Source organism: Canis aureus, chromosome 32 (genome assembly GCF_053574225.1).
Source record: "Canis aureus isolate CA01 chromosome 32, VMU_Caureus_v.1.0, whole genome shotgun sequence".
In the NCBI taxonomy this organism is placed as follows: Eukaryota; Metazoa; Chordata; class Mammalia; order Carnivora; family Canidae; genus Canis; species Canis aureus.
This window is the reverse complement of record NC_135642.1, coordinates 18,967,417-18,978,800: the sequence shown is the minus strand read 5'-3', so window position 1 is coordinate 18,978,800 and position 11,384 is coordinate 18,967,417.

Sequence of the window (11,384 nt, the reverse complement as noted above, 5' to 3'; positions counted from 1 at the left end):
AGAGAAATAATCTGATTATCTAAAAAACAGAAATATTTTTAAGACCCAGCTCAAAGTAACTTCTCTCTAAAACACTGTTTTTTTTCTTCTGGTATTTATCCTATTCTAACTTGGAGGAGGAAGAGGAAGCAGAGGAGGTGATGATGGGCAGCTATAATTTTTGTGCCAGACACTATACATTGTTTATGTCATTCAATCTTTGCAATATCATTATTCATTTTATAGATGTGGAAATGGGGACTTAGATAGGTTGATTTACTGCCCATGGTAGGGGAGGTTCTCACTTCAAAGATCACAAAGTCAATACTGAGCTGTGACCCCGCTCTGATTTCACTCTGATGGCTTTTCGTACACTTGTCTTATGTTTCTTGCTGAGTAAACTTTTGTGTACAGACCTTGATAAGATGGCTCTGTAGAAAGAACGCTGGACTCAATCTCTGCTTGAATTCTGGCCTTGGCATTTTTGGCTTCTACTACCTGACCCTGGGGTATGGCCATCTGCCTCTTGACAAGAATACAGCCAGACAATAAAGGAGGAGGAATGAGGATGAAAGGTGCAAAGGACAAGTAACCACTGTTTTTTAAGGAAGATGCCTGGAAACTTTCACCTACCCTTTGGCTAATACTCCATAACTTAGCCTTATCCCCAACCCAGCTTCAAGGGAAGTTGGAGCTTGTTTCTTTATTAATGTGGCCTTGTGCCCAACTAAAAATTAAAGGAGAATGGATTTGGAGATCTTTCTCTGCCACCTAATCATAATGGACATGTATTTTTTTCTTGCATTTCCCTTTTTCCAGTTACAATATCTTGTTTTTCCGCTGGGTGCCATCCTTCTCCATCTCAATCCATGCCTTCAGGTGAATCTTACTCCAGACTCTAAGGGAGGACAAATGCTCCAGGTCCCACCAGTAAGAGATGGGTGTAAGATCCTAGTCAAGCCAAACACCTCAAAGCAGAGTGGATCCTGACACTACTGAAATAATTGGTACAGAGGTGTGCCCTCCCTGCCCCGGCCTTAAAGCTAGGAGGGTGTGAACTGGAGGCCTGTAGAGTCCAGAGCCATCACGGAGGGAAGCAGAGCGGAGACGCAGAGAGAAGGATCCTGATGACATCACTTGAGGCCCCAGGTCAAACCCCTTCTTAAGGCTGGGATCTCCCCCTGGATGTTTCATTTACATGTTCCCATACGCTAGCTAGTTTGAGTAGGATTTTCTGTTCCTCATAGTGTGCTAAATAGACAGAGATTCAATAAATGGTCACTAACAAGATGCTCATCTTTGAATTTCCCACACCATCACACTTCTTTGTACATAATAGATGCTTCAGAATCATGATTGGGAGAATAAAGGAAAAACAATGAATGAATAAGTGATTGAGGTTTAGACCAACCCCATGAAGTTATGAGAATTTCCTTAGTTTCTTTTATTACAAATAAATATCTTCTCGGACCACATTTACTTTTAGGAGTCACAGTCATGAAAAAAATAGGCCAGATGGCCTGAGATGTTTTTCAGAGCTCCTCTTAAGACCTTGAAAAGAAACCAAAAAGAGAAGATCTCCCTAGTTTCAGTCAGGCTGTGTCCATATGTGAAAATAGAACCATTCCCGAATAGTTTCCAACTAAAATTTGATTTTCACTAATCATCTGTTGCCTGTCCTCCTGGTGATGGGATGCAGTGAGGCCACGGTTTCAGTGCCACCAGATGGTATCCTCATGTAGATGGACAGTTCCTGCTCAGGTCCATGGGAAAGGGACAGGGAAAGATTTTTGCAACAGGCCCTTCGGTGGAACAAAATTTGAAATTAATTCATGCATTTATTACTTAAACCCAATTTGCTTCCAAAACAGGTTTGAGTTAGCTTTTAATAAATGGCATATGTACAATATATCTGTTAAGAACCAGGATAAAGGAACCAACACCATACAATGAAGGGTAACTATATCGATTAATTATAAACATTTTTAATAACAGCCGCATTATGAGAGCTTATCATACACAGGGTTAGATGCACTGTTCTAAGCACTCGTATCATTTCATGTAATTCTCACAACTGTATGCTCCTATTATTATTATTTGCATTTTATAGCAAAGAGGTTTAGTGACCAGCTCATGATCATACATCAGTAACACATGTATGCAGCTCAGCTGAGTCAGGATTTGAATCCAGGCAGTCTCAACCAGGACATGCCAGAGAAGAGGAGAGGTCCTTGTTTTGGAGTCCATCAGCCTAGATTTGAATCTCTGCTCTTCCACTGATTAGCCAAATGACCTTGGCAAGTCACTTCACTTTTTAAGCTTCAGGTTATTCATCTGTAAAATGGGAATAATGATCTTTGCCTCTGGGGCTTGTGATGAAGACCAAAAGAGATATTGTGTAAAACTGTGTAATACAGTGACTGGCACCATGTAAGTATGTGAGACATAAAGTCACACTCTGCATATAACCCAGTATTATCACCTTTCAATAACACCCTAATAATGTTCTAATAATTTAATAATAAGTAATTTGATATTAAGCAAATTTTAGGTTTTTAGCTACAGAACTAAGAATTTTTTTCTCTTTTCCAATGTCATTTGTAAAGGACACCATATATCTCCCACCATTTCTTTTCGGTGACATTGCTGAGGTCATGCCTGTATGGGAATGGCAAAACTTTAAAAATTAAGAGGAATATTCCAGAAGTTCAAACTAAGCAATGATAGGATATGAACTAATAACATGAAGCAGAGTTGAATGTCTCTCAATTTTCCTTTTTGAGTATGCAAATCCTCAATAAAGCTCATCAAATACAAAAGTAGGATTTAGCTGCTACAGTCCCGCTCCCTTTCACTGTGTGCTTTTGAAATGAGCTCTTCTTTTTTTTTAAAACAAATAAATAACAAACTTCCTATCTGAGTGTTCTCAGAACCATAAGGAAGAGTGACATTGTCTTTCAAGGCTGCTGACACAAGAAAAGATGGGGCGCCAAAGTCAACTAGCCAGGGATTATGTGGAGGGATGTTCCTGTTACAGAAATCGTTGAGGGGACATCACCATCGGTCTGAAAACACTGGTTATGTTCTTGTGCCAGGGAAGGCACAGTGATACACAACACGCCTCTGTTTAATTACTCGAAAAGCCTTCATTTCAAGCACTTTGTGTGTGTGTGTGTGTGTGTGTGTGTGTATGTGTGTGTGTACCTGTGCATGTGTTTAGATTAAATAAACAAACTAACCCATACCTTCCAGATTAAATTCTGTTTTGGCAAACCTCGATTGTGAGCCGTCTATTTTGTGTCAGTCTGGGCACAGCCCAGCAGGTCAGATGGTCAAGCAGGAGCATATGGGCTCAGGATACAGAGCACCTTAACCTCACTTGCTGGCAGCTAGATGTTAATTAGACTAGTCTGGGCAGGCCCCAAGCTGGACTTATTTGTTAATATAATAGGGCGCTTTCTCTTGGGGGTGGGCAGTAAAAATACTTTGCAGGGAAACCTTTGATTTGATGCTTCTACCAAGGGGAGGAGGCGGTGTCACTGGGAGCCTCCGGGAGCTTTGGGGGAACTTGCTCAGTTGGAGGTGGTAAGTGGGTGTTTCACCTCCATTTCTTCCTGTCCTGTTTCTTTTAGCTGCTCTTTTTCCTTCTTCATATTCTCCTTTCCTCGCTTTGTCTTAGTCTTCTCTTTCTTTCAGTCTTCCTTCCTTTTCTTCTTTCTCTTTCTTCTCTTTTTTCAGTCATACATCAATAATACATATATATATGTTATATATAACATCAGTAATACATATATACATATATGTATGTTTATAACATATGAATGTAGGCATTTTTTCCTTCTAGCATTTCTCTTTTTCCTTCCTTTTCACATATTCCCAAATTTGCATTATACATCCAGGGGAACAAAGTAGAGGTGGTGGGGAGTGACCTAAGGGCTATGGTCTGAATGTTTGTAGTCCCTCTAGAGTTCACGTTGAAACCCTAATGCCCAAGGTGATGGTGTTAGAAGGAGGCGCATTTGGGAAGGTGATTTGGTCAGAGTGGAGTCCTCGGGCAGTGTTCTCAGGAAAGAGCCTCCAGAAAGCTAGCTTGCCTCTCGTCTACCATGTAAGGATACAGCAAATGAGAAGGCTGCCACCCAGGAGAGGGCTTTCACTCAACCATGCTGGCACCCTGATCTTGGACTTTTTTTTTAAGATTTTATTTATTTATTTATGATAGGCACAGGGGGGAGAGAGAGAGAGAGAGTGAGAGAGAGAGAGAGAGAGAGAGAGAGAGGCAGAGACATAGGCACAGAGAGAAGCAGGCTCCATGCAGGGAGCCCCATGTGGGATTTGATCCCGGAACTCCAGGATCACACCCTGGGCCAAAGGCAGGCGTTCAACCACTGAGCCACCCAGGCATCATCCCTGATCTTAAACTTCTAGCCTCTAGAACTGTGAGAAATAGATTTATGTGGTTTATAAGCTACCCATTCTATGGTATTTGGTTACAACAGCCCAAACAGACCAGGCCATCAAGACAACTTGAGATCCAAACCATGCTAACCATTTACCAGGTGGCATTAAATATAGACTCTCCTCAAGCTAATTCCATTACTTAGGCACACCATGGCATGGCATGTCCCTCAAGGTCAGCATTCATTGTGACAAAATAAAACACAATGTGGTATGATTTTATTATATCTGGTGATATACCTGAATGATTAGGAGAAAACCCAAGGAGCTCTTCTCTCTTTAAGAGCTTCTCAGTTCTTAGAGTTAATACAAATTTATTACATCTGATCGCCAGTGCTCCTAGGTTTTCTGGTTCCTATAATTTAAAACATCTAAAGTTAAGTGTATTTGTTAGCATAGGTAGACTTAAACTGTGATCCAAAAGCAGACAAATCATGTCAAAAATTATGTTTTTGTAAAAGGTCTAATTGTAGCTTGTTATGCCATGTGGTCTCAATTCACAAGAAAAAAAAATTATAGAGAGAACATGTTGACTTCAGAAGCTGTAATCACTCTAAAAATCTACTCAGTTCTCCTGAATTTCACTGGACTCTGCCTTAGAACTGATGTGTCCCTAAGAAGGAGTCCCCTGGGACTCTCAACCCTGAGTGAGTGATGTGCTTTTACCTCCAGCATGGCAAGCTACTGGAAAGGCCTGCCTAGCTACTGCCAGGGTCTGGAGAAGTATCTTGGGAGAAAGCAATGTTTTAAGAGGGTCGAGTAGTCTTCTGAGGTTACACCGGCTTGCCACTCCAAATGCTACTCCATTTCATCTTAAAAATAATATTTTGATCCCAGACCATACCATATTTCCAGCAAAATGTTACACTTGACAAGCTTTACCCAAATTACCATACACAGTCACATACTGTTTGCAGTTGATTCCATTTTTAGCAACGTCAAAGGGAAAAAGGAATCTCAGAATGGTGAGTGCATTTGATACGCCTGATACTGGTCAGAAGGTCAACCATGCACATGCCTTCCCCACAGGGCAGCATTCCCCAGGGCTCTTCAAACAGCTCTCTCCTGCCCGAAAACCCCTCAGGCTCTGCCAAGTTTCCCCTCACAGTGCTCAAGCCCTTTTCCCTCAGTTCTAGAAGGAAATCTAGATGGTCTAGCATTTTGGCTGGCTTTTTCTTGCATCCGTAATGGAGACCTACTAACTTGCTAGTCTCAGCAGCGGAGCTAGAGATGGCGAGAGACAGCTGTGACAATTGCAGCTGCGTGTGTGTGTGTGTGTGTGTGTGTGTGTGTGTGTCTTTGTGGACTCGTAAGTGAGTATATTCCCAGCCACAGGATTTTTTGGAATTATTTTAGTGTAAAGCCACAGGGTAAGGTGACTTCTAGGCTTGGGAGAGGAATAGAGCCTAAGCTTCAACTGTCATAGCTTATATTGGAAACCTTTTCTATGATAGCTGGAGCCTTCACCTTTTTCCTTCTTTCTTTGTGGTTTTACTACGAAATAGTACATAAATCCTCAATATTGGATATAATGAATATAAATATGTGAATGAAAATAACATGTTTATATATACATTCTATGTGTCTATATATGTACATAATATATAGCCCAAAAAATCAATACCTATGTATTAGCATGCAGCTAGTATAAAATATTAAATATATATATTATAAAATATAAAAAAATAGAAATTCTCTGTACTTTTAACAAAAGAATAGAGGTGTCTCTATACTCTTGACATGTCCCAGTTGAATTCTTATCCATTCTTTCTGTTTATAATGCTTTTTCATTTCGTTGTACTTTGTTACCTATACAAGTATCCGTGAAGCATTGCTGCTTTTATGTTTTAAGAATTTACATAAATAATGTGGCTTTCTGCACCTTGCTTTTTCCACCCAACATTTTGAGATTCATTCATGCCACTCTGTATAGCATATGTTGTGAATGTGCTTGAACATGTAGAGCATTTTATGTTACGACTGCGTCCCAATATATTACCCATTCTACTGTTTCTGAACATTGTGCTCTGTCTTTGCTAACGCGAGCAGTGCTTCTGTAAACATTCTCTCACCTAACTCCTGGTGCACACGCATGTGAGTTTCTCTAGTGCACCCAATATATGTGAAGGGGCAGTGTCATGGGTAGGCCCACTATAATTTTACTGCTTAACACCATATTGCTTTCCAAAGGGGTTGTACAAAAGTACATTCCCACCCGCAATATATGAAAGATCAGGCTGTCCTACATCCTCATCAACATTTGGTGCTGCCAGACTTTAGAATACGTGCCAATCTGATGTATATGAAGTAGTACATTGTTAGGATTTTAATTTGTGCTTCTCTGAATACTAATGAGCCCAAATACTTTTCCATATGTTTATTGGCCATTCATACTCCCTTTTTTGAAATTATGTCTTTTAGCTATTTATCCTCTGGGATTTTTTGTTCTATTTGATATGGAATACTCTAAAAAAACCCTATACTCTGAGTACTAACATTTCGTTGATTTTACATATGATAATTGTTTTTTGCTTTCTTTATAAAGCCCTTTGATAAACAGATGTTTTTAGCTTTAATGCGGTAAAAATTACCATTTTTTGGTTATAGTTACATTTTTCATCTTGTTTGAGGAATCATGCCTCACATCAAGATCATAAAGATACTCTATTTTGTCTCCTAAATTTCTTCAGGTTTTGTTTTCACACTTAGGCCTTTAATACATTTGTAATTGGTTTTTATATGTCACATAGAAAGGAATCTATTTTTTGAAACTTGGGTAACCAAGAGCCTCACACATTACTATTTACTGGGTAAATAGTCTATATACCCTCCCTCCCACCTCTGTCATAGATCAGGTTTCCGTATATGTGGGCCTCTATATTATATCTCACTCTGGGTTCTCTATTATATTCCATGGGTCGGTTTGTTATATGTGCCAGGATCATGTTCTTACTATTAAAGCTTTGCAGTAAGTCTTGATTTTTGTCATCTCCTTGCCTTATTATTCTTCCCTAAGAGCATAGTGACTATTCTTAACCTTTTGTTCTTCAACATAAATTTTAGAATCAACTTGTCATGTTTCACTAGAAACCCTGTAGGAATTTCTATTAGAATTTTATCAAATCTATAACTCAATTGGGAGAGAGTGTACGCACTACAATATTGAGTGTTTGAATCCTTGAACATGCTTCCTCATTCCCCTGTCCCTCCCTTCCCCTCTCCTTCCCTTTCTCTCCCTCCCACCTCACTTACGCATTTTCCCCATCATAGGCAAACGTTCCAATTTGTTTGTTGTGGATTTTTTGGTATGTATATTTTTATAGCATATGCTTTTGCATGTATTCTAGTTTCTGTAAATGTTATCATAGAATGCCATTTATTACTTTTTTCTTCTAGGTCCTGTTTCTCAGATACATTAAACTGCTTATAAGCATATCTAGACAGTTCTCGCAAACTGCAGCATAGAACTCCAATGCATGAAGCTACCTTATTTTGCCTATTTACTCACCAAGTTATGGGTACCCAGGTTAATTTCGACTCATTCTGCCTTTCTTACATACACACAAATGATAGTTCCATGAACAACTTCATGCAGGTGTTTGTAGGTGAGTTTCTTTGGGGGAGCTATTCACTCAGAGGCAGAAATGCTTTGTCACAGAGTATACATAACTCAGACATGACTATTTGGGGTCTTTTGTGGTTCCATACAAATTTAGGAGTGTTTATTCTATTTTTATGAAAAATGCCATTGGAATTTTGATAGGGACTGCATTGAATCTGTAGTTCTCACTGTGGGTGGTGTGGACATTTTAACAATATTAATTCTTCCAATCCATGAGCAGGGAATATGTTTCTATTTCTTGGTGTCTTCTTCAATTTCTTTTCTTTTAAAGATTTTATTTATTTACTTATGAGAGACACAGAGAGAGGCAGAGACATAGACAAAGGGAGAAGTAGGCTCCCTACAGGGAGCCTGATGAAGGGCTCCATTCCAGGACCCCAGGATCACACCCTGAGCCAAAGGCAGATGCTCAAGCACTGACCCATCCAGGTGCCCCGTCTTCTTCAATTGCTTCCAGAAGTTCTTTATTTTAATACAATCAAATGAATCCTATTTTTCCTTATGGTTTGAGTTTTTGAAATGTTTCCAGGAAGTCTCTTCCTGTTCCTAAGTGTAGTAGACAGATTAATGGTCCCCAAAGATATCTATACCTTAATTCTTGGCATGTATGAATATATTACCTTACGTGGAAAAAGAGACTTTGCAGATGTGATTAAGTGAAAAATCTTGAGATGGGAAGATGCTTGATTATGTGGGTGGGCTCAGTGTAATCACAAGGGTCCTTATAAAGAAAGAAGGAAGTAGGAGAGTGAGAGTTACAGGAGAAGAGGTAACGACAGAAGCAAAGGTCAAGGAGAGGGAGAAATTTGAAGATGTTATGCTGTCGGCTTTGGGGATAAAAGAAGGGGCTACAAGCCAAGGAATTCCTGTGGCCTCTGGAAGATGGAAATGGCAAGAAATATGATTCTTTTCTAGAGCCTTCCAAAGGACTCGGTCCTGCTGGCACCTTAATTTTTAAAACTTCTGACAGTAAATTTGAATTGTTTAAGCCACCAAGCTTGTGGTAATAGGTATGGCAATGATAGAAAGCCAATACACAAGTCACAAAGTTATTTTCCTGTGTTTCCTTTTAAGAATTTTATAGTGTGATTTTCAGTTAGATTTTTAATCCATCTATAGTTCACGTTTGTAACTATTATACAGGGATCCACCTTAATTTTTTCCAGTTGTATCCACTAAGTAATATATTCTTTCCCCATTGATTTATGGTGCCACTTTGTCATATATATAAATTCTTTCAGATCCAGAGCTCTCTGTTCTGGGTAGCTGATCCATTTGTCCTTCTCTCATTTATTGAGATCTTCCTTAATCTTATTTTTAAAAGTTTTCCAATTTGGTTTATGAATTCTTGCCCATACTTTCTAAGATTTATTCTTAGGTATTCCATTTTTTAAAATTATTATTGGAAGTTCTATATTTCAAAATATTTATTGTTGGTTTGTGTCTGGTAAAATAAAATGTGAGTGATTTCTGTATATTAATGCCATTTCATCCATTTTGCTAATCACAGCTATTAACAGTGTTTGTAGACCCACCAAAATGGATATCATTTGGGGATATTTTTGTATTTTCTTATTATGGACTGAATTGTTACTCTCTGCTCCCAGTTCATATGTTGAAGCCTTAATACCCAGTGTGACATTTTTTTGCAGATGGGATCTGTAGGAGTTAATTGGGTTTAGATGAGGTCTTGAGTGCCAGGTCCTCATAATGGGATTAGTACCCTTAGAGATCAGAGTACTTGCTCTCTCTTTCTCTGCCATATGAGAGCATAGCAGGAAGGTATCTACTGACAAGCCAGGAAGTGAGACCTCACCAGAAACTGAATTAGCCAGCACCTTGTTCTGTTGTTTAAGCCACCCAGTTCATGACATTTTGTTATAGCAGCCTTAGCAGGCTAATACATTTTCTTTCCATGTAATTACATCTCCTTGTCTCTTGCCTGCTCTTTCAGCTAGGTCTCTAGTACATTCTTGAGTAAAAGTAGTAATAGTAGGTACCTTCACTTTATTCCTGAATTTACATGAAGCACTTTCAGTTTTTTACCATTACCACAATGCTTGCAATATATTTCTATTAGACACACTATATCAAGTTAAGGAATATTTATTCAATTCCTGTTTAGCTAAGGTTGTCAAATTTTATCAACTACTTTATGTGCATCTATTAAGATGAGCTTATGATTTTTCTTCTTTAGATATAGTAATTTGTTAAATTATATCAATAGACTTATAATGTTCCAATCCTTTATTGTGGATAAGCATATATTTTATATGTAATTTTTCTGTTTTGACAGACTTGGTTTCCTACTTTTTGGTTCAGGTAAGATTCTTGAATCTATGTTTATTAGTGAGATTATTCTGCAATTTTATTTTCTCATCTTCTTCTTGTTGGTTCTGATGTCAAAGTTACAGTTATCCTGCAAATTGGGAGGGGGGTATTATCTTTTCCTCTGTTGTCTAGGTTAAATAGGACAGGTATTATCTATTCCCCCAAAATTTGGTTTAAGTCATTTATAAAATTATCTGGACCTGTTATGGGAAGATTTGAAATTACTGATTTAATTTCTTTAATAGTTAAAGGAGTATTCTAACTTTCTGTTTCTTCTTAAGCTTGGTAATTTATAATTTTTTTTCTAGAAATGTATCTATTTTGTCTAAGTTTTCAAATCTATTGGCATTAAGTATTAACAATATTCTCTTATTAAATTTTTATCTATGCTGTGTCTGCAGTTATATCCCTCTTTAATTTCTAGCGTTTATTGTGTGTTCTTCCTCTATTTTTTTCTTGATCAATTTCCCCATAGGTTTGTTATTTTATTAATCTTTTTCCAAGAAAAATCTTTGGATTTGTTGATTCTCTATATTACATCTTTGTTTTTTACTTCATCTATCACCATCACTGTGTTATTAGAGATTTTATGATATATTTAAAGAATACTGAAAGTTTATTGACAAACTGGCATTGGCCAGGTACCATACTGAGATGTTTACATACAGATCTTATACATAATCTTATTTTGTCCCTATGATGACTTTAGGAGGAAGATATTATCATTATATCTATTTTACGAATTGGGAAACTCTGTGAAAGTCATAGAGCCACTAAATTGCAAAACTCGGATTCAAATCCAAGTCATATGTACTGTGTTATTTCTCTGTTTTATTTGAAGCAGAATTCAAAGAATAAAGACAGTGTTTAACTCCAGGGAATAAATTAGTAAGTGTTGGGATTTCAGGTATGGTATAAAGCAATAGAAAATTTTTGTTGAATTTGGAGTTGAAAGCTACAGTCTGCTTATGGCTGCTTCCTCCAGCAGTACTTC